The 13,949-nt window shown below is 43.0% G+C and overlaps 1 protein-coding gene across 2 annotated transcripts in view; it reads left to right on the top strand.

Annotated features, from left to right (window-relative positions):
- ahctf1 (AT hook containing transcription factor 1) overlaps positions 1 to 13,949 on the top strand; it is a 172,030-nt gene that overhangs the window by 27,410 nt on the left and 130,671 nt on the right. Inside the window, exon 3 of one of the 2 annotated variants that reach the window (XM_063055489.1) lies at positions 1,400 to 1,498. The exons of the other annotated variant lie outside the window; for it this stretch is intronic. The gene's annotated coding sequence lies outside the window, so the exon portion shown is untranslated. The remainder of the gene's footprint in view (positions 1 to 1,399; positions 1,499 to 13,949) is intronic. 2 annotated transcript variants of the gene reach the window in all.

The raw sequence follows: 13,949 nt of genomic DNA, 5'->3' as shown, positions 1-13,949 counted from the left end.
CTAATTATGCGTGCCTCTTCATTGGCTACACAAAGCCTTAGCAGTATAGTACCAGCCAGGTGACGGGAAAGGTTGGATAACGGAGCAAGCAGACAAATACTGAGCTAATAAGACTGAATGGCTATCAATTTCTGGGAGAAAATACTTCAAGGGATGGTACATACCTAACTACAACTTAATGAACCCGAATGTGCCGAGATTGCATGTAGCTACCCAGACATCTGAAAAGTTCTGGTGTCAGATATATAAGACGGTTCAATTTATGGGAATGAGTAGGTGTAGAGAAGATATTAGTACATGGTGGGGCGACCACAACACTTCTGTAAGATCTAATACAAATACAGATATGCAAAAACAGATTAAAGACATAACTGCTGAAATAGTAGCCACTCGAACTGTGGCCCTGAAAAATTGAATGGCTTAGATTTTATCCTAGCTGAGAAAGGAGGAATGTGTGCTATTACAGGCAGGAATGTTGTACTTATCGGGACATCGATAGGATGCAGAACTGGGCTGAGAAGTGGCAGATGGAGTTCAACCCAGATAAGTGTGAAGTGCTTCATTTTGGTAGGTCAAATTTGAAGAATATTATATTCTTATTAATGGTAAGACTCTTGGCAGTGTGGAGGTCTTGGGGTCTGAGTCCATAGGGCACAATGTTGTTATGAAGGCGTATGGTCTGCTGGCCTTCATCAATGGTGAGATTGAGTTCAACAGCCATGAGGTAATGTTACAGGTATATAAGATCTTAGATGGGTCTCATTTGAAGTACTGTGTTCAGTTCTGGTCACCTCACTACAGGAAGGATGTGGATACTATAGAGAGAGTGCAAAGGAGATTTACAAGGATGTTGCCTGGTTTGGAGAGCATGCTTTATCAGAATAGGTTCAGTGAACTTGGCCTTTTCTCCTTGGTACGACGGAGGATGAGAGGTGACCTGATAGAGCTATATAAGATGATGAGAGGCATTGATCGTGTGGCTAGCCAGAGGCTTTTTCCCAGGGCTGAAATGGCTAACACAAGGGGGCATAGTTTTAAGGTGCTTGGAAGTAGGAACAGGGGCGATGTCAGGGGTAAGTTTTTCACACAGAGAGTGGCAGGTGTGTGGATTGCACTGCCAATGATGGTGGTAGAGGTGGATATAATAGGGTCTTTTCAGAAAGGCTTAGATGGGTACATGGAGCTTAGAAAAATGGAGAACTATGCGGTAGGGAAATTCTAGGCAGTTTCTTGAGTAGATTACATAGTCAACACAACATTGTGTGCCGAAGGGGCCTGTAATGTGCTGTAGATTTCTATGTTCTATTATCACTATAGTAATAGTATGTGTTCTGGCCACTCGACTCATAAGTGTAAGCCTACCCTGTTTAACACATTGCCCCATTTCTATGTTCTTCAGGTTAACACTGATATTTATGATCCGGAGTATAATGAAGAGGAATGTTTAAAAATGAGACCCCTTACGATCAAAATGGAGAGGACTGTAGAGGAAAAGATTGTGAGTTAAAGATTTTGATATATAAAGGGTTAATATTGGCTTTTGGAGTATGGAAACCAGTTTGCAGCTTAGTTTGTTATAGATATGGCCTTGGCTTTCAGCAGAAACAACTTTTAGAATAAATACTTGCAGGAGCTTATCTTGTAAGAATTAGCCACAAGGATATTGGACAAAATGTCTTTGTTAAACAGGACTGAAGTTTTCAACTTTCGGCTGTTGCTATGGTATCATAAGAGATGTTGTTGAACCTAGTTTATTTTTTGTAAGTCTATTAAATTCTCTGCTTTTGCAATCTGATTTGCATATGTATGAAAGTTGTGCTGTCTGTATTACTTGGAGTTCGAAACCCACTGTTAGTGGTTCCATTCCCCACGATATCTTGAACAAAGCTCTCTTTACTTTGAAGTCCGAACTGTTTGAGTGGCGTACTTGAGTAATTTCTCTAACAACGGGAGAGGCCAGGCCCCCCTCCCGCCGCAGTGGATGCAACGCTACACCACCTCCAGCAGTAGGCAGGTCCACGGCTTGCGGCCTAGAACTCGCTAGAGCCAAGGGTACACAGCTTCCATGTCAATGCAGTGCAGGAAGAGTTGGGGTCCTGAACTCTTCCTCAAACACTGACAACTGCATTGGTGCTGCTTCATTCACTCGTGCTGAGCTGATTAAATTCATCACTTTGCCTCCAACTTCCATCCTGCTCTTTAAAAATTCACTCGGTCCATTTCTGACACCTCTCTCCCTTTACTCATTCTCTCTGTCTCCATCTTTGGAGACCAACTAACTACCAATATCTTTTATAAACCTATCAATTCCCATGGCTATACCTCTTCCCAGCCTGTCTCCTGCAAAAGTGCTAGTCCGTTTTCTCAGTTCCTTCATCTCTTCTGTATTTGTTCTCAGAATGAGGCTTTCCTTTCAAAGACATTAGAGATGTCCTCCTCCTTTATAGAATGGGGTTCCACTTCCTCCACCACTGATGCTGCCCTCACCTGCATCTTGTCTATTTCCACATTCACCCCATCTTCCTCTGCCTCAACAGGGTTCCATACTAAGCCTTGAAGCAACCAGTCATTATACTGTCCACCGTGCATCTATAGAAGTTTGTCAAAGTTTTAGATGACATGCCGAATCTTCGTAATCTTCAAGAAAGTAGAAGTACTGACATGCCTTCTTTGTAATGGCACTTAGGACAGATCCTTTGAAATGACAATGGTGAAGAATTTAAAGTTACTGATCCTCTCCACCTCTGATTCCCTGATGAGGACTGACTCATGGAATTCTGGTTTCATCTTCCTGAACTCAATAATCAGCTCTTTGGTTTTGCTGATGTTGAGTGAGGTGTTGTTGCTGTGGTACCATTCAGCCAGATTTTCAATCTGCCTCCTATATGCTGATTCATCACCACATTTGATTTGGTCAACGTCAGTGGTGTCATCAGCAAACTTAAATATGGTATTGGAGCTGTACTTAGCCTCACAGTCATAAGGATAAAGGGAGTTGAGCAGTGGCTAAGCACACAGCCTTGTGGTGCACCTGTGCTGATGACGAACGTTGAGACGTTGTTGCCAGTATGATCTGATTGAGGTCTGTAAGTGAGGAAATTGAGGATCCAATTGCACAAGGAAATATGGTCATTGAGTCATAGAGAAGTACCGCACGGAAACAGGCCCTTCAGCCCATCTAGTCCATGCCAAAAACCAGTTCTACGATCTTGCAGAATAGGGGAAAGGTGGGATTTAAAACTTGGATCTGTTTATTTCTATTACATTTATTCACAATAAAAAAGAAAACAGCAGTCAAGAATTTGTCCTTGTACTTTGTATACCCATGATTGTATTTCTTATTTACACTTTGTTTTGGAGTTATTTAACATTGGCTGCTTCCATCATTGTGAACACAGTAAGCATAGTTACTATAATTGTTAATTCACTTATGTGTCTCCATCAGACTAGGTGGAATTTGAATGTAGAGAATAGTTTTGATTTTCAATGAACAGTGCCCCCAACTGGCCAATTCTAGCAGCTGTTTTGTTTCAGATGTGCAAAATGAGTTGGAAAGATTTTGTAGGCATGTCTGAGTGAATTGTTTATCTAGGCATTACTATGGTCTGCTTTCTGTTACTCAATAGCAACAGTATGGAGGGTTCCTACCATATGCTAAGGGTTGTAATGGCGAGGCCTGTGGCTAGCCCGAGGATCCAGTTGCACTGGGAAAACAAAAGCAGTTGTCTGTATCTAGAAGACATGTAGCACCATTTCACTAAACCCTGACTGAGACAGCAAATGAGGCCATGCAACAAAAAAAAAATGCAGTTGTGCTTTGGCAGCATTCTTGGAACAAGAAAGAGCAATGATGTAAGACATTGTATTTTTTCCACAGATACTAAATAACTTGAAGACATGAGAGTGGCAATGCTGTTATCTGGAGCAACACAATTGCTGAGGAAACTCGGCAGGTCAGGCAGCATCTATGCAGTGAAATGCACAGTTAATGTTTTGGGTTGAAACCTTTCAACTCGATTTGAAACATCAACTAACCATTTCTCTCTATATGTACTGTAGATGCTGCCTGACCTGCTGAATTCCTCTTGTGGTTTGTAACTTGAGGCTCTACTTCCTGTTCAACTGTTCCAATAACAGTATCATTTTAGCTTCGTTCAAATGGAGCAATTTGTTTTTCTTTTTATGAATTAAATTTTATTGAATTCTTTTACAAATTTTTCCCTGAACCCTTGAGTCAGTGTTGAAATTACGTAAAACATAGCTTACAAAAGATAAAATTATCCATACAATAAAAAAAATGGCAGAAATAAATATCAATAGCTTACAAAACATAAAATTATCCATACAATAAAAAAATGGCAGATATAAATATCAATATAATAACCATGTGTGTCTATTTAGACCTCTAATAACATAAAAGACTGCCATTCAGCAATATGCTTCACCACACATTTACCACTATTCCCCCCCCCAGGAAACCTAAATATTTGCCCCATTTTTGTGTATAGATGTCCAATCTATCAAACTGTTTGTAAGACATGCGTTCAAAAGCTGCCACTTTGCGTATTTCTGTGACCCACTCCTGAAATGATGGTTCCCCCCAAGTTCCTCCATCCACTAAGTATAATTTATCTTCCTACCATTATACTTGTCTGGATCCAATTTTGAGAGTGTTTATCCCCAAGTAACCCAGGTGTGTCTCCCAAGACAAAGAATCTGGGGCAGAAAGGGAGTTGAATACCTGAAACTTCACCAATATACTTCATCATCATCGTCGGGTGCCATGCCCAGTTTAAGCTTTGATTGCCATGGCCCTCACACTCCTGTTTTGGGTCAAGTGGATCAATTCATTGGTATTCATTTCCAATTCTCTGGCTGCTATCTCCATCATCATTTGTCTTTGTCTTCCTCTTGCTTTCTTCCCTTCAAACTTTCCCATAATTACCGTGCATTCTAACTCCTCTTTCCTAATCACAAGTCCAATGAAATTACGTTGCCTTTTCATGATCTCAGACATTATTTCTCTTGTTGTGTTTGCTCTGTTCATGACATCCTCGTTAGCTATTCATTTCGTCCATGATATTCTTTGCATCCTCCTCAAAAACCACATTTCTGCTGCTACAATTAGTTTCCTCATGTTACTAGATATAGTCCAACATTCTGAGCCATATAACATAACTGGATAAACGCAACATTTCAGTACTCTGAGGCAGGTTGTCATGCCTAGTTTAGTATTGGTCATTATACTCTTCATTCTCATAAAGGTGTCTTTTGCCATCCTTATTCTTCTTTTGATGTCCAAGTCGCACCTGCCATCTGATGTCACCCAGCTCCTAAGTAGCAAAAGTTCTGTACTTGTTTTATGTCTTCCCCATTTATTCTCAGCCTGCAGATAGGATTCTCCTTCTTTTTGGACATCACCATACATTCTGTCTTTTTGCATTGATAGATAGTCCCATTTTTGCACTTTCTTCAACAATTATATCAATTAAGTTTTGTAGTTCTTCCTCCGTACTTGCAATTAACACAGTGTCATCCGCATATCCGAAATTAGACCATAAGACCATAAGACAAAGGAGCAGAAGTAGGCCATTCAGCCCATCGAGTCTGCTCCGCTATTTTATCATGAGCTGATCCATTTTATCCTATTTAGTCCCACTGCCCCGCTTTCTCACCATAACCTTTGATGCCCTGGCTACTCAGATACCTATCAATCTCTGCCTTAAATACACCCAATGACTTGGCCTCCACTGCTGCCTGTGGCAACAAATTCCATAGATTCACCACCCTCTGACTAAAAAAATTTTTTTGCATTTCTGTTCTGAAAGGGCGCCCTTCAATCCTGAAGTCATGCCCTCTCGTACTAGACTCCCCCATCATGGGAAACAACTCTGCCACATCCACTCTGTCCATGCCTTTTAACATTCGAAATGTTTCTATGAGGTCTCCCCTCATTCTTCTAAATTCCAAGGAATACAGTCCAAGAGCGGACAAACGTTCCTCATATGTTAACCCTCTCATTCCCGGAATCATTCTAGTGAGTCTTCTCTGAACCCTCTCCAACGTCAGCACATCCTTTCTTAAATAAGGAGACCAAAACTGCCCACAGTACTCCAAGTGAGGTCTCACCAGCGCCTTATAGAGCCTCAACATCACATCCCTGCTCCTATACTCTATTCCTCTAGAAATGAATGCCAACATTGCATTCGCCTTCTTCACTACCGACTCAACCTGGAGGTTAACTTTAAGGGAATCCTGTACGAGGACTCCCAAGTCCCGTTGCATCTCAGAACTTTGAATTCTTTCCCCATTTAGATAATAGTCTGCCCGTTTATTTTTTCTGCCAAAGTGCATAACCATACACTTTCCAACATTGTACTTCATTTGCCACTTCTCTGCCCATTCTTCCAATCTATCCAAGTCTCTCTGCAGACTCTCCGTTTCCTCAGCAGTACCGGCCCCTCCACCTATCTTCATATCGTCAGCAAACTTAGCCACAAAGCCATCTATTCCATAATTCAAATTGTTGCTGTACAATGTAAAAAGAAGCGGCCTCAACACTGATCCCTGTGGAACACCACTGGTAACCAGCAGCCAACCAGAATAGGATCCCTTTATTCCCACTCTCTGTTTCCTGCCAATCAGCCAACGCTCTATCCACGTATGTAACTTTCCTGTAATTCCATGGGCTCTTATCTTGTTAAGCAGCCTCATGTGTGGCACCTTGTCAAAGGCCTTCTGAAAATCCAAATATACAACATCCACTGCATATCCCTTGTCTAGCCTACTGGTAATTTCCTCAAAAAATTGTAATAGGTTTGTCAGGCAGGATTTTCCTTTAAAGAATCCATGCTGAGTTCTGCCTATCTTGTCATATGCCTCCAGGTACTCTGTAACCTCATCCTTGACAATCGACTCCAACAACTTCCCAACCACCGACGTCAAGCTAACAGGTCTATAATTTCCTTTTTGCTTCCTTGCCCCCTTCTTAAATAGCGGAGTGACATTTGCAATCTTCCAGTCTTCCGGAACCATGCCAGAATCCATCGACTTTTGAAAGATCATCGCTAATGCCTCCGCAATCTCCACAGCTATTTCCTTCAGAACACGAGGGTGCATTCCACCTGGTCCAGGAGATTTATCGACCTTTAGCCTATTCAGCTTCCTGAGTACTTTCTCTGTCGTAATTGTGACTGCGCACACTTCTTTTCCCTGCCACCCTTGAGTGTCCGGTATCCTGCTGTCTTCCTCAGTGAAGACTGATGCAAAATACTTGTTCAGTTCCTCTGCCATCTCCTCATCTCCCATTACAATTTCTCCAGTATCATTTTCTATCGGTCCTATATCTACTCTCACCTGTCTTTTACCCTTTATATACTTGAAAAAGCTTTTAGTATCCTCTTTGATATTATTTGCTAGTTTCCTTTCATAGTTAATCTTTTCTCTCTTAATGACCTTCTTAGTTTCCTTTCGTAAGGTTTTAAAGACTTCCCAATCCTCTGTCTTCCCACTAATTTTTGCTTCCTTGTATGCCCTCTCCTTAGCTTTAACTTTGGCTTTGACTTCTCTTGTCAACCACGGTTGCATCCTTTTTCCACTCAAAAATTTCTTCTTTTTTGGAATATACCTGTCTTGCACATTCCTCATTTCTCGCATAAACTCCAGCCACTGCTGCTCTGCCGTCTTTCCCGCCAGTGTCTCTTTCCAGTCAACTTTGGCCAGTTCCTCTCTCATGCCACTATAGTTTCCTTTACTCCACTGAAACACCGACACATCAGATTTCGGCTTCTCTTTTTCTAATTTCACAGTGAACTCAATCATGTTATGATCACTGCCTCCTAAGGGTTCTTTCACCTCAATCTCTCCAATCACCTCCGGTTCATTACACAATACCCAATCCAGTACAGCCAATTCCCTAGTGGGCTCAACAACAAGCTGTTCTAAAAAGCCATCTCGCAGACATTCTACAAATTCTCTCTCTTGAGATCCAGTGCCGACCTGATTTTTCCAATCTACTCGCATGTTAAAATCCCCCACAATTATCATAACACTGCCCTTCTGACAAGCCTTTTCTATTTCCAGTTGTAATTTGTAGTCCACATCCCTGCAGCTGTTTGGAGGCCTATAAATAACTGCCATCAGGATCCTTTTACCCCTGCTATTCCTTAGCTCAACCCATAAAGATTCTGCACCTTCCGATCCTATATCACCTTTTTCTAATGATTTAATATCATTTCTTACCAATAAAGCCACGCCTCCCCCTCTGCCTACCTTCCTATCCTTCCGATACACCGTGTATCCTTGGACGTTCAGCTCCCAGAGATATGCATCCTTTAGCCAGGTCTCAGTGATGGCCACAATATCATACCTGCCAATCTATAGCTGTACAACAAGATTATCCACCTTATTTCTTATGCTGCATGCATTTAAGTACAACACCTTAAGACCAGTATTTGATACTTTTTGCTTTGATTTCACTGCAACTTTATTGCACTGCAACTCATCCCAATGGCTACACATTTGCCCCATCACCTGCCTGTCTTTCCTGACATCTTTACTGCTCACTATCTTAGATTTATTTCTGTTTTCCCTTTCCTCCGCTCTATCATTCCGGTTCCCATCCCCCTGCCAAATTAGATTAAACCCTCCCTAACAGCTCTATTAAACTTTCCCGCCAGGATATTGGTCCCCTTTGGGTTCAGGTGTAACCTGTCCTTTTTGAACAGGTCATACTTCCCCCAGAAGAGATCCCAATTATCTAAGAATCTGAAGCCCTGCCCCCTACACCAGTCTCTCAGCCAGGCATACATCTGCCTGATCCGACTACTCTTGCCCTCGCTAGCACGTGGCACAGGTAGCAATCCCGAGATTACTACCCTGGAGGTCCTGCTTCTCAGCTTCCTTCCTAACTCCTGGAAATCTCTCTTCAGGACTTCCTCCTTTGTCCTATCTATGTCATTGGTACCAACATGTACCAAGACAACTGGCTGCTCACCTTCCCCCTTTAGAATATTCAGGACCCGATCCGAGACATCCCGTACCCTGGCACCTGGGAGGCAACACACCATGCGGGTATCTCTGTCAGGCTCACAGAATCTCCTGTCTGTTCCCCTGACTATGGAATCCCCCACGACTACCGCATCTCTCTTCACCCTCCTTCTCTCCTGCACAACAGTGCCAGGCTCAGTGCCAGAGACCTGGTCACCGTGGGCGTCCCCCGTCAGGTCATCCCCCTCAACAGCATCCAGAACAAGATATTTGTTGCTGAGGGGGACAGCCACAGGGGTGCTCTCCACTATCCGGGCATTTTCTTTCCCTCTCTTGACAGTGACCCAGTGTTCTGTAGAATATAAATTATTGATGTTTTCACTGCCAACTTTGATTCCCAAGATGTCTCTTATTTTTTGTAATATTGTTTCACTGTACGCATTAAATAAATCAGGGGAGAAAACACACCCTTGTCTAACGCCTCTCTTGATTTTTGTAAACTGACTCACTTCGCCATCTATTCTTACAGTGGCAGTTTGTTCCCAGTACAGATTTCTGGTCAGGCGGAGGTCTTTCGAATCCCTATTCTAGAGTTTTCTGTAATATTTCAAATAACTTATTGTGCTTCACTTTATCAAATGTTTTTGTGTAGTCGATAAAACAAAACCAAATCTTTTTGCACTTGAATAGCTCGTTCTGATAGTATCCTTAACATCAATATTGCGTTTCTTGTACCTTTGTCTTTCACAAAACCACATTGTTCTTTGCCTATTTCAGTTTGTATCTTACTTTCAGCTCTTGTCATCAAAATTCTTAAAAGTATCTTGGTGATATGACTCGTTAAACTTATGGTCCTATGTAATTCACATTCTATTGCTCCAGCTTTCTTAGGAAGAGTGATAAATACTGATTTTTTTCATCTCTTCTGGTATTATTCCAGTCTCATAAATGTCATTGATTAAATCAGTAAGTTTTTCAATTCCATAATCTTCAAGGGCAATAATTTGTTCTATTACTGATTCATCAGGACCTGCTGCCTTTCCTTTCTTCATCTTATTTATTGCATTACGAACTTCAGATTTTAAAATTCTTGGATCTTCAATGTTTTTCTTAATTTCTGGATTTTTGCCTCGATCGTCTTCAAACAATTCCTGAATATACTCAGTCCATCTGTTCATAATTTCATCTTTTTTTCATGATAATTGTACCGTCCTTTGCTTTCAAACATCCACCTGAAGAACAGAGGAGCTTTTTACCAGTGATATTCTTGATTTGTTGATGTAATCTTTTTGGATCGGTGATAGGGATTCTTTCTATTTGCTCACATTCCTGGTTTAACCATTCTTCTTTGGCTTTTTGACATAAGCTTTTAACTTTTTTATCTAAGGACTTATATTCTATAGGCCACACACATCAATGTTGCTGGTGAACGCAGCAGGCCAGGCAGCATCTCTAGGAAGAGGTACAGTCGACATTTCAGGCCAAGACCCTTCGTCAGGACTAACTGAAGGAAGAGTTAGTAAGAGATTTGAAAGTTGGAGGGGGAGGGGGAGGGGGAGATCCAAAATGATAGGAGAAGACAGGAGGGGGAGGGATGGAGCCAAGAGCTGGACAGGTGATTGGCAAAAGGAATACGAGAGGATCATGGGACAGGAGGTCCAGGAAGAAAGACGGGGGGGGGGAACCCAGAGGATGGGCAAGGGGTATATTCAGAGGGACAGAGGGAGAAAAAGGAGAGTGAGAGAAAGAATGTATAAAAATAAATAACAGATGGGGTACAAGGGGCAGGTGGGGCATTAGCAGAAGTTAGAGAAGTCGATGTTCATGCCATCAGGTTGGAGGCTACCCAGACGGAATATAAGGTGTTGTTCCTCCAACCTGAGTGTGGCTTCATCTTTACAGTAGGGGAGGCCGTAGATAGACATGTCAAAATGGGAATGGGATGTGGAACCAAAATGTGTGGCCACTGGGAGATCCTGCTTTCTCTGGCGGACAGAGCGTAGGTGTTCAGCAAAGCGGTCACCCAGTCTGCATCGGGTCTCGCCAATATATAAAAGGCCACATCGGGAGCACCGGACGCAGTATATCACCCCAGCCGACTCACAGGTGAAGTGTCGCCTCACCTGGACGGACTGTTTGGGGCCCTGAATGGTGGTAAGGGAGGAAGTGTAAGGGCATGTGTAGCACTTGTTCCGCTTACAAGGATAAGTGCCAGGAGGGAGATAAGTGGGGAGGGATGGGTGGGACGAATGGACGAGGGAGTCGCGTAGGGAGCAATCCCTGCGGAAAGCAGAGGGGGGGGGAGGGAAAGATGTGCTTAGTGGTGGGATCCCGTTGGAGGTGGCGGAAGTTACGGAGAATAATATGTTGGACCCGGAGGCTGGTGGGGTGGTAGGTGAGGACCAGGGGAACCCTATTCCTAGTGGGGTGGCGGGAGGATGGAGTGAGAACAGATGTATGTGAAATGGGGGAGATGCGTTTAAGAGCAGAGTTGATAGTGGAGGAAGGGAAGCCCCTTTCTTTAAAAAAGGAGGATATCTTCCTCGTCCTAGAATGAAAAGCCTCATCCTGAGAGCAGATGCGGCGGAGACGGAGGAATTTGCGAGAAGGGGATGGCGTTTTTGCAAGAGACAGGGTGAGAAGAGGAATAGTCCAGATAGCTGTGAGAGTCAGTAGGCTTATAGTAGACATCAGTGGATAAGCTGTCTCCAGAGACAGAGACAGAAAGATCTAGAAAAGGAAGGGAGGTGTCGGAAATGGACCAGGTAAACTTGAGGGCAGGGTGAAAGTTGGAGGCAAAGTTAATAAAGTCAACGAGTTCTGCATGCGTGCAGGAAGCAGCGCCAATGCAGTCGTCGATGTAGCGAAGGAAAAGTGGGGGACAGATACCAGAATAGGCACGGAACATAGATTGTTCCACAAACCCAACAAAAAGGCAGGCATAGCTAGGACCCATACGGGTGCCCATAGCTACACCTTTAGTTTAGAGGAAGTGGAAGGAAGTGGGAATGCATTCCAACAGAATGTAACTTTCTTTCAAGATCAACAAAAACTCCTGCATCTTCTATATTAGGTGCATATATGTCTGCTAAAACAATATGTTGCTTCTGTACTTCTGCCAAGATAATAAGAATTCTCCCTGCTTCATCTTTGATCAGTTTCTTACATCTAAACTTCAGCCGCCTATTGGTAAGTGTTATAATACCCCTGCTCTTAGTTGACGCTGCACTGTAAAAAACATGATCTGTAAACCCCCCCCCAGTAGCTTTACTGATTCCTCTGTTGATAAATGTGTTACCTGTAGAAATACCACATCCCATTTTTGTCCCCAAAGCAACTTCTTACAATCTTTAAACTTTCCTCGTTTTACTTGCGTGGATCTGGAGAAGTCCGGGAAGATCATAACATGATTGTTGTCCCAGGAAAACTTGCCCTTGACCCTCGCAGCTCGCAGCACAAAATCTTGATCCTTTGACCTGAGGAACCTTGCAAGGATAGGCCGAGACCTATCTCCGGTACTGGGTCTAGGGCCCAGCGCTCTGTATGTGCATTCTATTTCAAGCTTTTCCTCCCGACTGCCGACAAGCTCCAAGACTAGTTTATCCATGAACGCAATGATATCCTGCTCCTCTTTTCCCTCTGGAATGCTGGTGAATCGGAGATTGTTGCGCCGATTACGGTTTTCCATGTCTTCCAGTTTATCTGTTAGCTGGTCAATATCTGCTTTGGTAGCCAATGGGTTGACTTCTCGTTCCCTATCCGCTGCTTCTAGATAGTTAACCCGCTTCTCGACATCTGCAAGCCTGGTTATCAGCGATGACAGCTTTGATTCCACGAATGATATAGATAGGCGTATATCTTCAATGCCTACCAGGTCATCCGAGACTGTTTTTCAAAGCCGCATATATGTCATGACTCGCCTCATGTTGGTCTCCATCAGACGATGGTCCTCCGCCATTTTGATCAGAGGCTGTCTGCCTGGAGCACTGCGACCTCAAATGCCTCTTAATATCTCTGGAAGTCTTCGTTTTAAGTTGTTTTGACATCTTACATGGACAGTAACACTTTAGAGCTGCAACAGTGATAAAATAGACTGTGAAAGCGAATTTTTAGGGGATAATTATATAGCACTGGTGCAGAGCACTGTTCTAAGCAGCCATCTCTGTCATTGCGTCACGTAACCCCCGCAATTTGTTTTTCTAAATGAGAAGTTTTATTTGTCTCATGTACTGTACATCGCAACACAGTGAAAAGTGTCACTTGCACCAAATCAAATCAGTGAGGATTGTGCTGGGCAGCCCGCAACTGTTGCTGTGTTTCTGGTGCCGACATACCATGGCAACATTGCTAAAAATACTGGTCCTTTGGAGTTTGGCCAGACCCATCAAAAGTAATCAGAAAAGACTTGAGTTCATTTTTCCAACTCTGGAAAGCTGTAGTCTTTTTGCAGGGTCAGTGCAATATTTCCATTTTCTTTAAAATACACTTTTGCTGCACCATGCTTAGCAATTTCAGTTGGTTTAAACAATTGATTACTATTTTCATAAATTCTATTTGACTCTAAATTTCACACCCTGCAGTTCAGTTGCAGCTTCCTCGATTTATTATTATTGACACAGCACGGAGTAGGCCTTTCCGGCCCATTAGGCTGCGCTGCCCAGCAATCCCCCATTTAATCCTAGCCTAATCATGGGACAATTTACGCCTGCTAACCGGTACATCTTTGGCCTGTGGGTGGAAACCAGAGCACCCATCACGGGGAGAACATGCAAACTCCTTACAGGAAGCAGCAGGAATTGAACCCCAGTTGCCTCAATATAAAGTGTTGTGCTAACCACGATGCTACCATGCCTCCACAAGCAACTTCCTTCTCCTGTGAACTATCAGCTCTGATATGTTGCCCAGATAGTTGAACTGGTTCATCATTCCTAAACACCCATAAATGGAGATAACTGGGAGAT

This window comes from Mobula hypostoma, chromosome 8 (genome assembly GCF_963921235.1).
Source record: "Mobula hypostoma chromosome 8, sMobHyp1.1, whole genome shotgun sequence".
Taxonomy (NCBI): Eukaryota; Metazoa; Chordata; class Chondrichthyes; order Myliobatiformes; family Myliobatidae; genus Mobula; species Mobula hypostoma.
Note: the sequence above shows the minus strand (reverse complement) of the source record. Positions and strands in the feature narration are given on the sequence as shown.